The 14,408-nt window shown below is 40.5% G+C and overlaps 1 protein-coding gene across 11 annotated transcripts in view; it reads right to left on the bottom strand.

The window, feature by feature from the left end:
• The window catches only part of CTNND2 (catenin delta 2), a 669,045-nt gene that overhangs the window by 444,252 nt on the left and 210,385 nt on the right, over positions 1 to 14,408 (bottom strand). Inside the window, exon 1 of one of the 11 annotated variants that reach the window (XM_048311852.1) lies at positions 6,547 to 6,791. The exons of the other annotated variants lie outside the window; for them this stretch is intronic. The gene's annotated coding sequence lies outside the window, so the exon portion shown is untranslated. Of the gene's footprint in view, positions 1 to 6,546; positions 6,792 to 14,408 lie in introns of those variants that run through there. 11 annotated transcript variants of the gene reach the window in all.

Genomic DNA, 14,408 nt, shown 5'->3' with positions numbered 1-14,408 from the left:
GGTACTGTGAAAATAACAGTTTGATAGGAATAATGTTGTGTGAAACACCACTCTTCAAAGACAGGCAACTTGTGCAAAGAGCACTGAGAGAGTACATAGATGCATATTCCAGATAATGTTCCCATTTAAATACAGAGCTAATTTGGACATGGCTAATTTTGATATCATTGTTTATGTAATTCAGTACTGGATGTGTATGTACATGGGCTTTAAAACAATCGCAGAAGCTTGTTTAAGAGGGGCAATGGCACTTGAAAAACCCCACTTATAGGTGTACTAAAAAAATAAATAACTTTTTTTTTTGGTGGTAAATATTTATTAGAAACAAAGTACACAGGGTACCCAGAGCAATTACAACATTACAGTTGACAAGCGAACAAGGTACTTATTTCATCTCTGAAACAAAATTAAAGCAGTGGTCATAAAAACAAACAGACAAAAAAACCCCACCAAACAACAACAAACCCAAAAAACCAAACCAAACCCATGGATTGCCAGCACATCAGGAGAGTAGTAATGGGAGAATGGAGGTATAACCTGACTGCCTCAAAAGTGGATCCAAGACATATCTAAAGCCTAACTCCTACGACAAAAATGACTGAGAAATCTATACACACTCTTATGCTAGTGCTGAAGGAAACTTTACACCTCTGTAAATGCAAATACATTTCATATTTTGGTCTGAATACACAGTCTGTTATTTGTGATGAAAATTACAAATCATTGCTGGACAAGAGCTTACAGGTTTACAGTGAACTGAGGCAGAACAAAACTCATGAAGAAGGACATATGATTAACACTGGGGTTACTCAATACTCATATGTAGCATTAATCTCACATGGGAACAATTATATTAAAATAAAATTGCTCTAAATTCTTTTCTGTATGTTTGTTCAATTAATAGATTAGGGAACGCAAGCTATTCATCAGATCCTAGCACCAGCAAATCATTCACTGGAAATGACTTTTTAGGCATCTGTGCTTGGTTAAAACTAAACCTAAAACACATCAGTGTTTGAAACTTTATGTATGTCAAGCACACACCCTTCCAGTGCAATGTCTAACCTTATGACTCTTTAGAAGGGAACAAATATGGTGAGGATGCTTTAAAATTATTTAGGAAAGCCCAAGGGCTTTTGCAGTTTATATATGACTTTCTTTCCTCTTTTAATTACATCCTTCCGAGCTCGTGCTTTCAAATACAATTTACACAGATTAAGCCGGTGACATTTCACCTCCTCCACAGGATATGCCAAGATGTGGTGTAGTTTACTATGGCTGCAGTTACTTAAAGCAGTCGTGTAACAGTTTCAGCAAGAGCACAACAAAACACAGGGATTCTATCAGCTCAGGCAAGTCTTCCACAACTTCAAGGGTATCATAAGGCAACCCAACACAGACTTACCTCCTAATAAGTAAGCCAAGTTCCACTAATTTCAGCAGATCTTGATACCTCATTTTAAACCATCTCAGAACTTCTGGTTTTGACTGAGTATCATCAATTTCATTAGAAAAAAAATACTAGAGACAAATCACTAAAAATATTTCCTCTAACTCATCAGCCACGAACCTCCCTCCCTGATGGCTTGGAATTTCACGTGAGAACTGAGGAGCATCTCTCTCCCCAGCTAATGGCAGGGACTGAGCTGACAGGAGCTTTTTTGCAGGACTTTACGCATGTGACTGAGTATCAGTTAGGTGGGAATTATTTAAAAAGAGTCATAGCCCAGCAGCATAGGGCTGTGAACACATAATGGCTTTGAATGCCACGGAAAGACAGACAATGAAAAACAACAGAGCCACTGTGCAGACTGAAGTGGAGAAAAGGAGCACAGACCAAGGACAAAGATGAAAACCCGCTCCTCACAGAAAGTTGTCACGGAGCCATTTGCACGCTTGACTCTCAATTTGAAATTTGACTGTTCAATTTTTATCACATAAAAAGCTAATTGAGACAGTCAACTGTAGAACCAAAAGAAATCTAACCTGAAATCAGGGCAGGGCAGACATGTAGCACTGTAACCTTAAAAAAAAAAAAATTTAAAAAAAATTGCAAAACAGTTTATTGGGGTTTGGAGGGGTTTGTTTGTTTGTTTGTTTAAAAAATCTCTGCTATCCTTCTATTTTAATTCTTTGTCTTTTTTTATTGAAAATTAACCACACCTTGCATTAGAAGAATATTTTAGGTTTTCTAAGTTAGTTTCCAGCAACAGGCTGACTTTTTCATTGCTTAAAGGCCATCTTGTGACAACTAACAGTTTCAACACCCTTAAAAGATAAAAGCATGATTAGAAGGTTCATGCGAGACTGGGCTCAGCAATAAAATACTGATCCTTCTGAAGATGGCCATTAAACTAACAGCAAAAAAACTACCAGTGTGTAATACTACCTCTTCACTTTTATATTATTTTCTACATTTCAGTCAACAACACCCCTCTGATATTATTCATGATGCAGTCATTTTAATTCTCTGCGCAAGAGACTTGCATCAGGTTTTGGCATGTCCCTTTTGCACATTCATGGACTCTGTCAGCTAAGGAAAGTTGAAAGAGTTGGAAACACAGAAAAGCAAACACGAACTTATTAGACTTCAGATTAACTGCAGATTCCACCTGTGCAGTGGGTTCACGAAATAGAAATGAGCAACTGCACAACCAAGGCTGTAGAAGAGATTCTGTTACTTATATGTAGTCTGGTGGGCCATGCAGTAGGCTGGACAAGCAGCCTGCTTTTTTCCCACCACGGCAACCAACATCTTCTTCGAGCCATTGTGCATGCAAACATCACAAGGAACGGGTACATGTTCCAGGTGAAATAGCCCTGAGCATCTGCCAGAACAAGAACCTGTATGTACTAGAAAGCAAAGGCATCTTCTGCCCTCAGTTTCCAAATTGACTGCTTAGTACCACTCCACATGTACATATCTTTACACAACACTTGCACAAAGCTAAGAGAATGGCAATAATCAGTATTAATTTATTTATTACACAATCAAAATATCTCAAACACATGGTGCGCATCTGTTCAGTCATAATACTATTTAGAAGAACTCAAGTTTCCTTTAAAAAAAAAAAAAAAAAAAAAATCATTATTCATTACTACCAGGAAAACTGATGCCAGCACTAGAAAAAAAAGCAAAAACATCTGAGTGTCTGGTGATCACCAAACAATTTAATGTAATTGCTCAACAGTTCAAAAAGATAATATTTCTCTGGCTATAGTTTTAGAAGAAAATGTCAATAAATGCTTATTGCAGTCTCAATAGACTTTTACAGACTCCCTTAGCACAACAGAGAGAGGTGTCCCAACTCTGAGCTTCTCTGACAGCTGCTAAAGCTGTGAAAGTTATTTGGCTTCAACATGTTTCATTCCACTGAGAATAAAACTTTTAGAACTGGTCTTAACCCAGGTTCTGATTTGCTCCACTGTGCTGTGATCAAACGAAGGATACCTGGCTGTGCACACTGTCATTAGAAAATGTTAGACACAGGGTGCACTAAGTAGAGCCTTGCTTCAACTACTGACATGCAGTTGTGTTTCCACTTACTTTTTTCTTCCTAAAACTGCACATTTTTGTAGCATTCAACACTGACAGAGATGTTTTTCATGTTTTTCACAGCTGGGAGGACAAAGTTCCTCCAGTTCCTCCTTTAATTTTCAGGTTAGCTTTTTCAAAAGCCAATTACTGGCATGAGCATTCTGAGAATGCCATTATAAAGGCCTTGATCTCTGGCAGAAAGTATTCATAATAGCATGAACCCCATGCTAAGGCTCTTCTGAAAGGATCTCTCTGGATCTTAAAATTAAAGAGTTCAATTTGTCATTAAAATATCTACAACATCGGGAAAAGGGGGAAAGGGGGAAAAGGGGGAAGAGGGGGGAAAGGGGGGAAGGTCCCCCACAAACAATAACCTCTTTCATGTACAGATTTAAATGTAGGGATAGTAGCTTCCATCAAAGGCATTACATACTCTGCCATCTGAATGACCTGCCCAGTGTCAGTATTTTAAATCTAGTGCATCCTGACAGATCAAGGCTTTCCATTTTCTGTTACCTCTGCCTCTCATTGTAAGTTAAAGCAAGTACCTAGTTATTTAAAATACAGATATATGTACAGTTTGCATACTTGCATACACACAAATGCAAGCACATCAGTAGCATGGACCCAGACATGGAAGACCTTAAAACATGCGGAGAGAGTGTATCATGGTACAAGGAAGTGTGTGAAGAACTTCTACGTTAGTAGGTTATTAGGATGAATTTTTACCAGTGACAGAAAGCTGGTTTATCACATCTCTCAGCCACTTCAGATTCAGCAAATAAAACACTAAACATGCGTTTTTTTCAGAAAAAGAAGAAAAATTAAATTATACCTTCTGCTTACAGTTATCTTAATGAAGAAATGCCTAAGCTACTGAAGATTAATAGTTAGTATAGAAACAACTCTTATCTGTATAATAAAATCGCCAAAGTAATTCCAACTTTGCCTTGGACTTCCAAAATGCAAGATGTACACATATGGTTGAATTAGCTCAGTTACTCAGAGATCAGTGGAGTAATACCAAAGATAGATTTGGCCCATTATCTACCTGCACAGCACAAATGAATAATGCAAATGTGTATGCAAAGGACCATGAAGTATCTCAGCTTAGCAGTGCATTTAAAATGTATCACTAACTTTCAGCTTCTTGAAATATTTATCAACCGCAGGAGGTTCCACTGAGAGCACACTCTATTAGGAACTTCACTGAATTTTTATTTCTACACCTGACTCAGAGGACTTTAGAAAAGGAGGCTGGAATTAACTGCTGTAACAACTTCAGGTACTGCTCTGACACCACAGGCTTCACGAGCACTTCATGAGTGTTTCTAAGTCACTTTAATGTTCTTCCCACAGTTGAGACCAGCTGGGGCCTTTATGCAGCACATCTTAGGAGGGAGAGGAAGAAGATAGCCAGTTTCTGCACATGACTTCAGAAGCCACTAAAATTACATTGTCTGCAATTAGAAATCTACTGAAAGAATCCACAGTAATGAGCATGCTTTAAGACACCACAATCAACTGAAAAATACCACGTAACAAGCAGTCTTACTAAAATCAGTCTAGTTGATACAAACTAGTTAAAATGACTAGTTGGATCAAGTAGGAACAAGCTTGGATCAACTGCACACAGCACTTAAACTACTAAGCACTAGTCAAATATTAAATTTGTTTTACTAAACTCTTTTTGAAAAAAAATTTGATCTTGAAGTAATTACAGTAGTTCTATTGGTCTACTAAAGATGGGTACATCTGAAGAAAGATTTTTTTTTAAAGATGAATAGATTACCAGAAGAAGAAAAAAGGGAAAAAAACCCCTGAAACCCACACCACAAAGCCCCCCAGCACTTAGCTTAACATTGAGTAGTTACAACATTTTGATCTAGACAATCTCTTGTTTCCTATTTTAACTGATAAAAACGAACTATATCAGAAAAAAAGTTCCCTCAAAGTCATGAGTTTTATTCATTATGGACTTTGGGAGGATACATGTTTCTCCTTTGATCTCACAAATGCAGTCACCTAGTAAACAGTATTACTCCACAAAAACACATTCCTGCAGTGTTTTGAGTCAGGAATAATACAGAAAAACAATATGCTCTAAAAGCTTTGTTGCTGTTGTTGGTAGAGAGTACTAGACATAGGGAAGGGTGGTTTGTTTTTATATTTTATGTATTTCACTTAATTCAGCTAAAAGATCAAACCACTGAACTGTTACTTCAACAAGTACACAGACCTGTGTCAAAGAAGGATGTCGGGACTTTTTCCACACAACTTACTCTCACGTGAAATTCATTTATTTAATCCCTTGAATAGTCAGCCACATTTCCCTGGGACTTGGGCAGCACCAGATGAAACCAGCAGGTCATAACCATGCATTATTTTTACTATCTGTAATGAATTTCAAATTAGCTGACGCATTAAAAAAAAAATCTTCCTGAAAAGCTCAGCAAAGTCTGAAAGGCTCAATATAATTACAAAAAATGCAAATCCCGTTCTCACCTACTTAAAACTGTGATCGGAAAAGAGATATCACTACAGCTGATGTGGTACTTTACTGAGAACATTTTCTAGGGTGAAAGTACAAAGCAACAGGTCTGCAAACTCAAAAGCACGCATCTACAGAAATACATTTTTGCACAAGGAAGATCGGCTGGTTGAATTATTTTAACTCAGTGAAATTACTGATTTTCTTAAAGCTTTGCTTTAGACGGGTTGCATCAACAAATAACCGCGGTCAAATCAAGTGTTGCTGAATAAGAACACGAGGCATTTGGGGGAAATAAGGTACTGAAGAGTAACATTTACTTTTTTGCCTTTAATGTGAACTCTTAAAATCTGGCCAATTTTACTACCTTTTTACTCTTGGGTAAGAGACTTACAGCATTTTGAAGTCGAAAAACATCCGTAAGACATTCGAAGGTGACGTTTTAAAACAAGTCATAAACCTTTCTACGAAAGCTCCCATTCCATCTCACACAAGCGATCCATCTTTAAGGCTTTACCTTTTGTCGCCCACTTGTAAATTAATCTCCTGAATCACTTCAGCTGCGCCCTGGGAAGCCTCCTCACCGCCGAGCCGACTTTCCCTCCTCTCCGGAGCGGCAGCTCAAGCAGCTCTACTCTTTTTCTTTCTAATTCCCTCTCTCTTTCCTTTTAACACTTCCAGAAAGAAACTTGGAAACACCCGCGGCCGGCCATTCCCCGTGCGCGGGCGGAACGCGGCGGCAGCGGCGGCCGACAACAACAGCAGCCCGCGCCGCCGTGCGCTGAGGCGGGGCGGGGGCGGGGCGGGGGCGCGGCCGGGCCGCGGGCAGCGGCGGCAGCTGCCGGGCCGGGGGCGGCGCTCCGCGGGCACAAAGGGCGCCATGGCAACGGCGGGACGAGCCCCCCGCGGCCCCGTCACCGCCGGACCCGCCGCGGCGATCGCGACAGCGGCTCGGGGAAGCAGCCCTCGGCGACACGGGGCTGGGAGCCGGGCGGGGGCTGCGGCCCCTGGCCCTGCCACTGGCTCAGCCACGCGTTTTCAGCAATTTATGGGTTTTTTCCGCCAGAGTGCCGATCAATCTCCGCATATATGTATGGTCATTTAGGTTTTCTAATTGAGGGAAGTCGATAAGCTGCTACTGAACAAATTTGGGGGCTGGGCAATCACCAACCCTGTTAGGTTTAACAAGGGAAACTGCTGGATTCTGCATCTGGGACGGGGCAACCCTGGGTGAATGCACAGACTGGGGAACGAGAGGCTGGAAATCAGCGCCACGGAAAGGGACCTGGAGATCCTGGTCCATGGCAAGGGGAATCTGAGTCAGCAGTGCCCTGGCAGCCAGGAGGGCCAAGCATATCCTGGGGGGCATCAGGCACAGCATCGCCAGCTGGGCAAGGGAGGGGATTGTCCCACTCTGCTCTGCACTGGGGCAGCCTCACCTCGAGTGCTGGGGGCAGCTTTGGGTGCCACAATATAAAAAAGAAGTTAAGCTTGTACAGAGTATCCAAAGGAGAGCCATGAGGATGGTGAAAGGCCTTGAGGGAAAGCTGCATGAGGAGTGTATGAGGTCACTTGGTCTGTTCAGCCTGGAGGAGACTGAGGGGAAACCTCACCGCAGTTACAACTTCCTCACGAGGAGAAGAGGAAGGGTAAGCACTGATCTCTTCTCTGTGGTGACCAGTGACAGAACCCGAAGGAATGGCCTGAAGTTGTTTCATGGGAGGTTTAGGCTAGATATTAGAATAAGGTTCTTCACCCAGAGGGTGGTTGGGCACTGGAACAGCTCCCCAGGGAAGCAATCACAGCACCAGCCTGACAGAGTTCAAGAAGCGTTTGGACAATGCTCTCAGGCACAGGGTGTGATGTCTTGGGGCTGGCCTGTGCAGGGCCAGGGGTTGGTGTTCCTTGTGGGTCCTTTCCAGCTCAAGACATTCTATGATTCTATTCATAGCATAACTTCACACTGAATGAATTAAACTCCACATCAGTCTTACAGGTCTTATCAGTCTCTTACAATATGCAACATTGCATTTTGGGGCATATATTCTTTCTTTAAATTTTTCTTTTAAGCTTCTGCTTTGCAGACAGTACAACCTGAAGCTGTCAAACTTTTAAATACACAGTCATCTAGAAAATAAAACTTACTTACATTCAAATTTTTAGATACGTGCGAAGCAACAGGTGGCAAGGTCACAAGCTAAGGCATAAGTGCCTGGCCCAGCCTCCAGGAGGGACAACTCTGACCCTCCAAAGCATGTTGCTAGGAACAAATCTATGTACAGCATTCCTGCCGCTGAATGCAGCAAGACTGCGTGTGCACCCTGAACTCTGAGAGCTCTTGGGTCAAGGATCAAGATGCCAAAGGTGGAAATGAAGCTCAATCAATATTCATGACAAATTTCTACAACCCCAGGCAAGACCCCCATAGGGGTAGTTATGCTCATAAAAGATTGGTGTTGTTTTTCGGCATGGTGCAAATGTTAAAGTGGTTCAATTATTCTGCTGAAGTCAAAAAGATTTAACTTGCTCCTGAGAATTTCTTGCTAAACTGCCTTATTCAGTCCACGCATTTCCATTGGTCAACACCTCTGTGATCTGAACGCTGGTGGAAAACAACTGATCCATTATTTTGTATACAAAGATCCTGCCAGGAAAAATAGCCTTCCCTTTCACATAAATGTTAAGCTTCATAGTCAAATACTTTGTGTGAATAAACTTGTCAGCTTAGACTCCAAAATGAGTCCTTCCCAAGTTTTTTTATGCAATTTTTATACCCATTTTCATTTAAAAATAATTCCTTGCACACAGCCTTTGTTATTTGCTGCCAATATTTAGGTAAAAGGCTGCAGGACTGGACTAGAGGCTTGCATTTCAGCCTTTTAAAATTCCATATTCAATCCCGGTCTTAAAAAACCAGCTCCTTTCTACTTACAAAGAGCCACCCCTTTCTCTGAACCACAATGACCACGTTCTTAACATCCCCTATCATTAATATTTACCACTACTGATTGGGAGTCATAAAATTTCACTGCGCACTTCAGTAGCCTTCTCTCAAAATGTCACAGTGAAGCTGTGGTCAACTTTTACTTGATTCGACAGGACACAGCATACAACACTGAGGAAGGAAAAGCAGCATTTCAGGGTCTGAAGGGACAAAAAATAGCTGACTTGGCTTCTACCAATCTTCCCTGGGTTTATGTGCACTGCCTGGGGCAGACATAGGTGCAGGGGTTGCCCTCACTCCTCCCAAAAGGGAAGAGAGGTAAGAAACAGATAGGACCAAAGCAGGTTCAGAGGTTTAGAATCAGAAACTTATTTTAAACAACTGCCAAGGCCAATGAAATAAAAACAGTAACAACAACAACAATAATAATAATAATGGACACAATCAGCTACTTCTCCCAGCAACTTTTGGAAGGGGAAAATCCAACAGTTAATTGTATTTCTAAAATTTCAAGGAAGTAAAATGTTGCTGGGAGCAACGGATAAGTCCTTTATTTTAGCTCCTGAATGGCAAAGCTACCAGCTTCCTTGTAACTCTGCCAAGCTGTAAGTGTCATTTAAGGAGAGCAATACAACAGTTTATTGTTGTTCTTCAGTGCTGCTTAAGATGTAGAAAAAAGACTGTTTATGATACATTAAAGGTCACAAATAAATAGTAATTTAATAGGAAAAAAATCTACTCCACAGGCAAGAATATCTCAAAGGGATAGCTAATTACATAGCAGCCTGAGATGTTCTCTTTCATTAAAATGCTGTGAATGACCATCCTGTTTCATCTCAATGAGCTAATATGCATCACCACCTCAGGAAAGCTCTGTTGAAAAAATAAGAAAACAGGTACTATAAAGTCTACTGCAGCAGTGCACAATACACATGCAATTTTGCAGTATATTTAAGAGAGAAATTTAACCTATCAATACAATTGAAACGGATTTCACTCTCATTGCCAAAATCAATGACTGGTATTAAAATGGATTGCCACATATTCATGAAAGAGTTGTTCAATCATTTGACATTTGTGCAGATTGCTATCTTTATATAAAGGGATCCTATCTCTCATAAAACTGATTGACGAAAGTGGAGGAAAACTATTTCCATTTCAAACCCATATACTGTTCCCAGATAAGGGTAGAATACCTACCTTTTCTGAATCACAGAAATTCCTACACACTTAAAATTGATCAACTCCTTAAGTGCTCTGTTAGTATTTGATTCATTGAAGCTGTGCAAACTTTGAGAGTTTGAGCAGAGAGAAACAGAAAGAAACCCTATAATGTATTCCTGAACTACGGGAATAAAAGGAAAACTGCCTTTCAGTTGGAATGCTGAGAAAGGAGATAAAGTGTGTGATTTTTCTTTCATTCATGCAGCACACGAACGGTTATCTCTGAACCACAATTCAGTGTTTTTATGCTAACATCCACACCTCACTTTAATCTACACAAATGCACATTCCCATTCTTTTAACATTGGCTCATCAAGAATCATTTAAAACATCTCCAAACATCAAGAGTGTAGTACCTAGGTGAATTAATTGTAATTTGAATGGAAAACATCAGTACTGAAATCTATGTTTTCAGAAAAGATAAATCTGTAAACATTTCAAAGCAGTTGTATGAAAGCCAGAGTCAAGGGTTAGCTTGGGCTACTCTTACATGTGTGTAATGAGCCAACAGGACCCATGCACAGGATAAACCACTGTACCAACCAGAAATGAGATTATTTCATTTAAATGAAATAAAGTAAATAAAGATATTTACTGAAGTAGTTTCTGTACCGAGTTTTGGTAGGTATTTTTCCTCCTAAACCCTTTCAAAGGGACACTTTGCTGTTTTTCTGCTTGACAATCCATGCATATGCAGACAGAGATTATTCCAGAGTCTTTCCTTTCTCTCTAGTAACATTTTCTGGTCTGGGACACTAAGTTACTGTGAAATAGTCCTGCAAGTACTGTGAAACTTCAGATGTTTTTCAGAAGCTCAGGCCTCTGTCACAATCTCTTACTATATTTTACTCATGTTTCTCTCTTGATTTGATAATCCTGTGGGGATGACCACTCTAAGAGTAAGTAAGGGGTTTGTGTGGTACTGGGCATGGTGGCTCTGCAGATCCCTACAATTTTTTTTCCATGACATATTAAGCTCAGGCAAATTGAATAAACAGGATTTTTTTTTCTTGCATAATGAATGAAGAAAGCTTTTTTCAGGGTCTGAACAGACAGTAAGAGATAGCGCTTATTTCCACCAACTTTTGTTCTTTATATTCTGTAACACTAATGAATAGCAGAATTATTTTAAAATAATATTACAGGCCACAGAGTCTTTAAGACTTAACTCTGTTTCCCTGATTGGGGGAATAACCAATTCAGTAACAGTAAGCAAGAAGAGGACATGCCTATTTTCTAACTAGCTTAGTTGAAAGAACTACTAAGACATTTCCTACTACTTTGTATCATCTTTGTAAGTATTGTTACATGTTTTTAACACGTAGCAAGAACTTTGCAGAATGTGAGCCACTTTTAAGTCACACAGTAGAAAGCAAAACAATTTCAGAAGGCATGCTGAAGATAATCCCAGTTTCTTGGAGAGAACATGAATGTCTGCAAGATCACCTGGCCTATGCAGAGCCTTGTTACAGAAAGCTGCTCTGAGCACTGTATTAGAGAAGTGGGATGGGACAAAAAAAGGCAAAAAAGAAGTAGGTTATTCCAGACAGTGCAATCTGCCTATTTTTTCTGTTGATGATTTAAACACCATCAGAACCATGGGATCTGATAGATAACCTTAGTCTCAAGAAACCCACACCACCCACATCTCATAGGCAAAGCTTAATGGTCAGTGCTGTTCTGTACTACTTAGTACTCCTTACTGTTGTAAAGATATAATGCAAGCATAAAAACAGGACACAGAAGCCATGACGCTGGGGAATTTTTTCCCCTTGTTTTCAAATCTTGGTTGTTGACTTATGCAGCAAAAATAGGAGAAATTGAAGAAATTCTCCCTCAAAAGAATATTCTGTTTCTACAATCTATGTGCATTTATGGCTATATTGCAATGAGCACAAATGAGACCGGTTTGCAGCCTGTAATTTACTTACAATATTTCATCTTGAACATCTATAGCTAAAACAGAAGAAAATTGGTGCACTGGTAGGCATTACTCCTAGTTAAGTCATCCAGAAGAGCTTCACTGCCTGTTCACAACATGAGAAAAATCTACTAGATGCCCAACGATGCAGAATACAATGCATTAGGATAAGGAGAAAGAATCATAGAATTGTAGAGTAGTTTTGGTTGGAAGTGACCTTGAAGATCATGTAGTTTCAACCCTCCCCTCCATGGGCAGGAACACCTTCCACTAGACCAGGCTGCACAGTGACCCATCCATGCTGGACTTTGAACACTTCCAGAGATGGGCCATCCACAATCTCTCTGGGCAACCTGTTCCAGTGCCTCACCGCCCAAACTGTAAAGAACTTCTTCCTCATCTCTAACCTAAACCTGCCATCCTTCAGCTTAGGGCCATTCCCCCTTGTCCTGTCACTACATGCCCTTGTAACAAGTCCCTCTCTTGCTTTCCTGTAGGCCTCCTTTAGGTACTGGAAGGTGCTCTAAGGTCTTCCTGAAGCCTTATCTTCTGCAGGCTGAACAGCCCCGCTCTCTCTCAGTCTGTCTTCATATGAGAGGTGCTACAGCCCTCTGAGCATCTTTGTGGCCTTCCTCTTGACTCAATCTAACAGGTCCCTGTCTTTGTTTGGGACTCCACAGCTGGATGCAGCACTCCAGGTCGGGTCTCACAAGAGCAGACCAGACAGGCAGAATCACCTCCATTGATCTTCTGGTCCTGCTTCCTTTGATGCATCTCAGGATACAGTTGGCCTTCTGGGCTGCAAGTGCATATTGTCAACTCATGTCAAGCTTCTTGTCCACCAATACCCCCAAGTACTTCTCAACAGGGCTACTCTCAATCCATTCTCCACCCAGTCTATATTTATGTGTGGGATTGCCCTGACTCAAGTGCAGCACCTCACACTTGGCCTTGGTGAACTTCATGAGGTTTGCAAAGGTCCACCTCTCAGGTTTGTCCAGGTCCTGCTGGATGGTATCCCTTCTTTCTGTTGTGTTGATCACATCACTCAGCTTGGTGTCATCTGCAAACCTGCTAAGGGTGAGCTCTGTCCCAGTGTCCATGTTGCCAACAAAGATGCTGAACATCACCAGTCCCAATACCAATCACTGAGGAATACCACTTGTCACCAGTCTCCTCTTGGAGTACCAATTCACTTCCCTCACACCAACAAGTTGTTAGTAAAGATTTCCTGATCAGCATCTGATCTTTCAAATTTGATGCCAGTTCAGAGTTTGAGTTCAAATCCTTCTAGGACAACAGTAACAAATGTAGGGAGGGAAGGTGCTGCTGTTAAATGTGCATTCTTATTACACCTCACCTCAACAGTACAGAATCCTGGAAAACCAAATTAGTGAGAGGATGTGCTCAACTGTATAAACTCTTGGACAACTGGGTAATGTGTGCTATTTTCATTTGAATTATAAGATCTTTTTTAGTTAAAAATTATTGTTTGAATAGAGGAATCCTCAAAAGTTGCTGTATTTAACTGCAAAGAAAGTCTAAGGGTGTATTGGAAAAAGATTAAATCAATATTGGAACTAACAAATGAAATGTGAAAATGTGTTATTACAGCCATGTGCTCCATTGCTGGTGTGGTGATCAGTGGCAGAAATGATTCATCACCACAACACAAAACGAGGTCTGTAACGCAGTTTCACTTGTTTCATCTTGTATGATGTATACAAGCATCAAGAAAGTTCAACATCTGTGATGCTGAAGCTTTGTAATAGTCAAACATTATGATGGGTTTTCTATCAAACTAAAAAGAGTTCAAGACTCAATAGTTTGAATGCACAGAACAAGGGCACAGCAGCAGTGTGTGTCATATAGTCTTACACAGTGTCACTTCTTCAGCCTCCAAGTCACTTTGAACAAGTAGAAGGCTTTTAAAATCTGACTTTGTGTCACAAGGCAAAGAAGAAATATATCCTTTTATCTGGGAATTCATGTCTGACCAGAAATAAAGACTTGCTGCTCACAACAGGTTGTTTTTCTTCTCTTTCTGAATATAAAAATACAGTACGGGTCTGGTAGCATGAGGCTGCTTTCTGCTCCCAAAAAGATCTTGAAAATGAAACTACACATTTGGAGAATGAAGATTTGGATTTTCAAGCAAACCAGGATATAAACAGGTCAGGAGCTAGTAGTCAAAGTAACAACACAACAGAAATCCATAAAGGGAGTGGTGAATATTGACAAACATGCTTTTCATTAGAAAAGACTTTTTGCATCAATTTTTGAATTAAGA

Source organism: Corvus hawaiiensis, chromosome 1 (genome assembly GCF_020740725.1).
Source record: "Corvus hawaiiensis isolate bCorHaw1 chromosome 1, bCorHaw1.pri.cur, whole genome shotgun sequence".
NCBI classification, from domain to species: Eukaryota; Metazoa; Chordata; class Aves; order Passeriformes; family Corvidae; genus Corvus; species Corvus hawaiiensis.
This window is presented reverse-complemented; position numbering and strand designations above follow the sequence as displayed.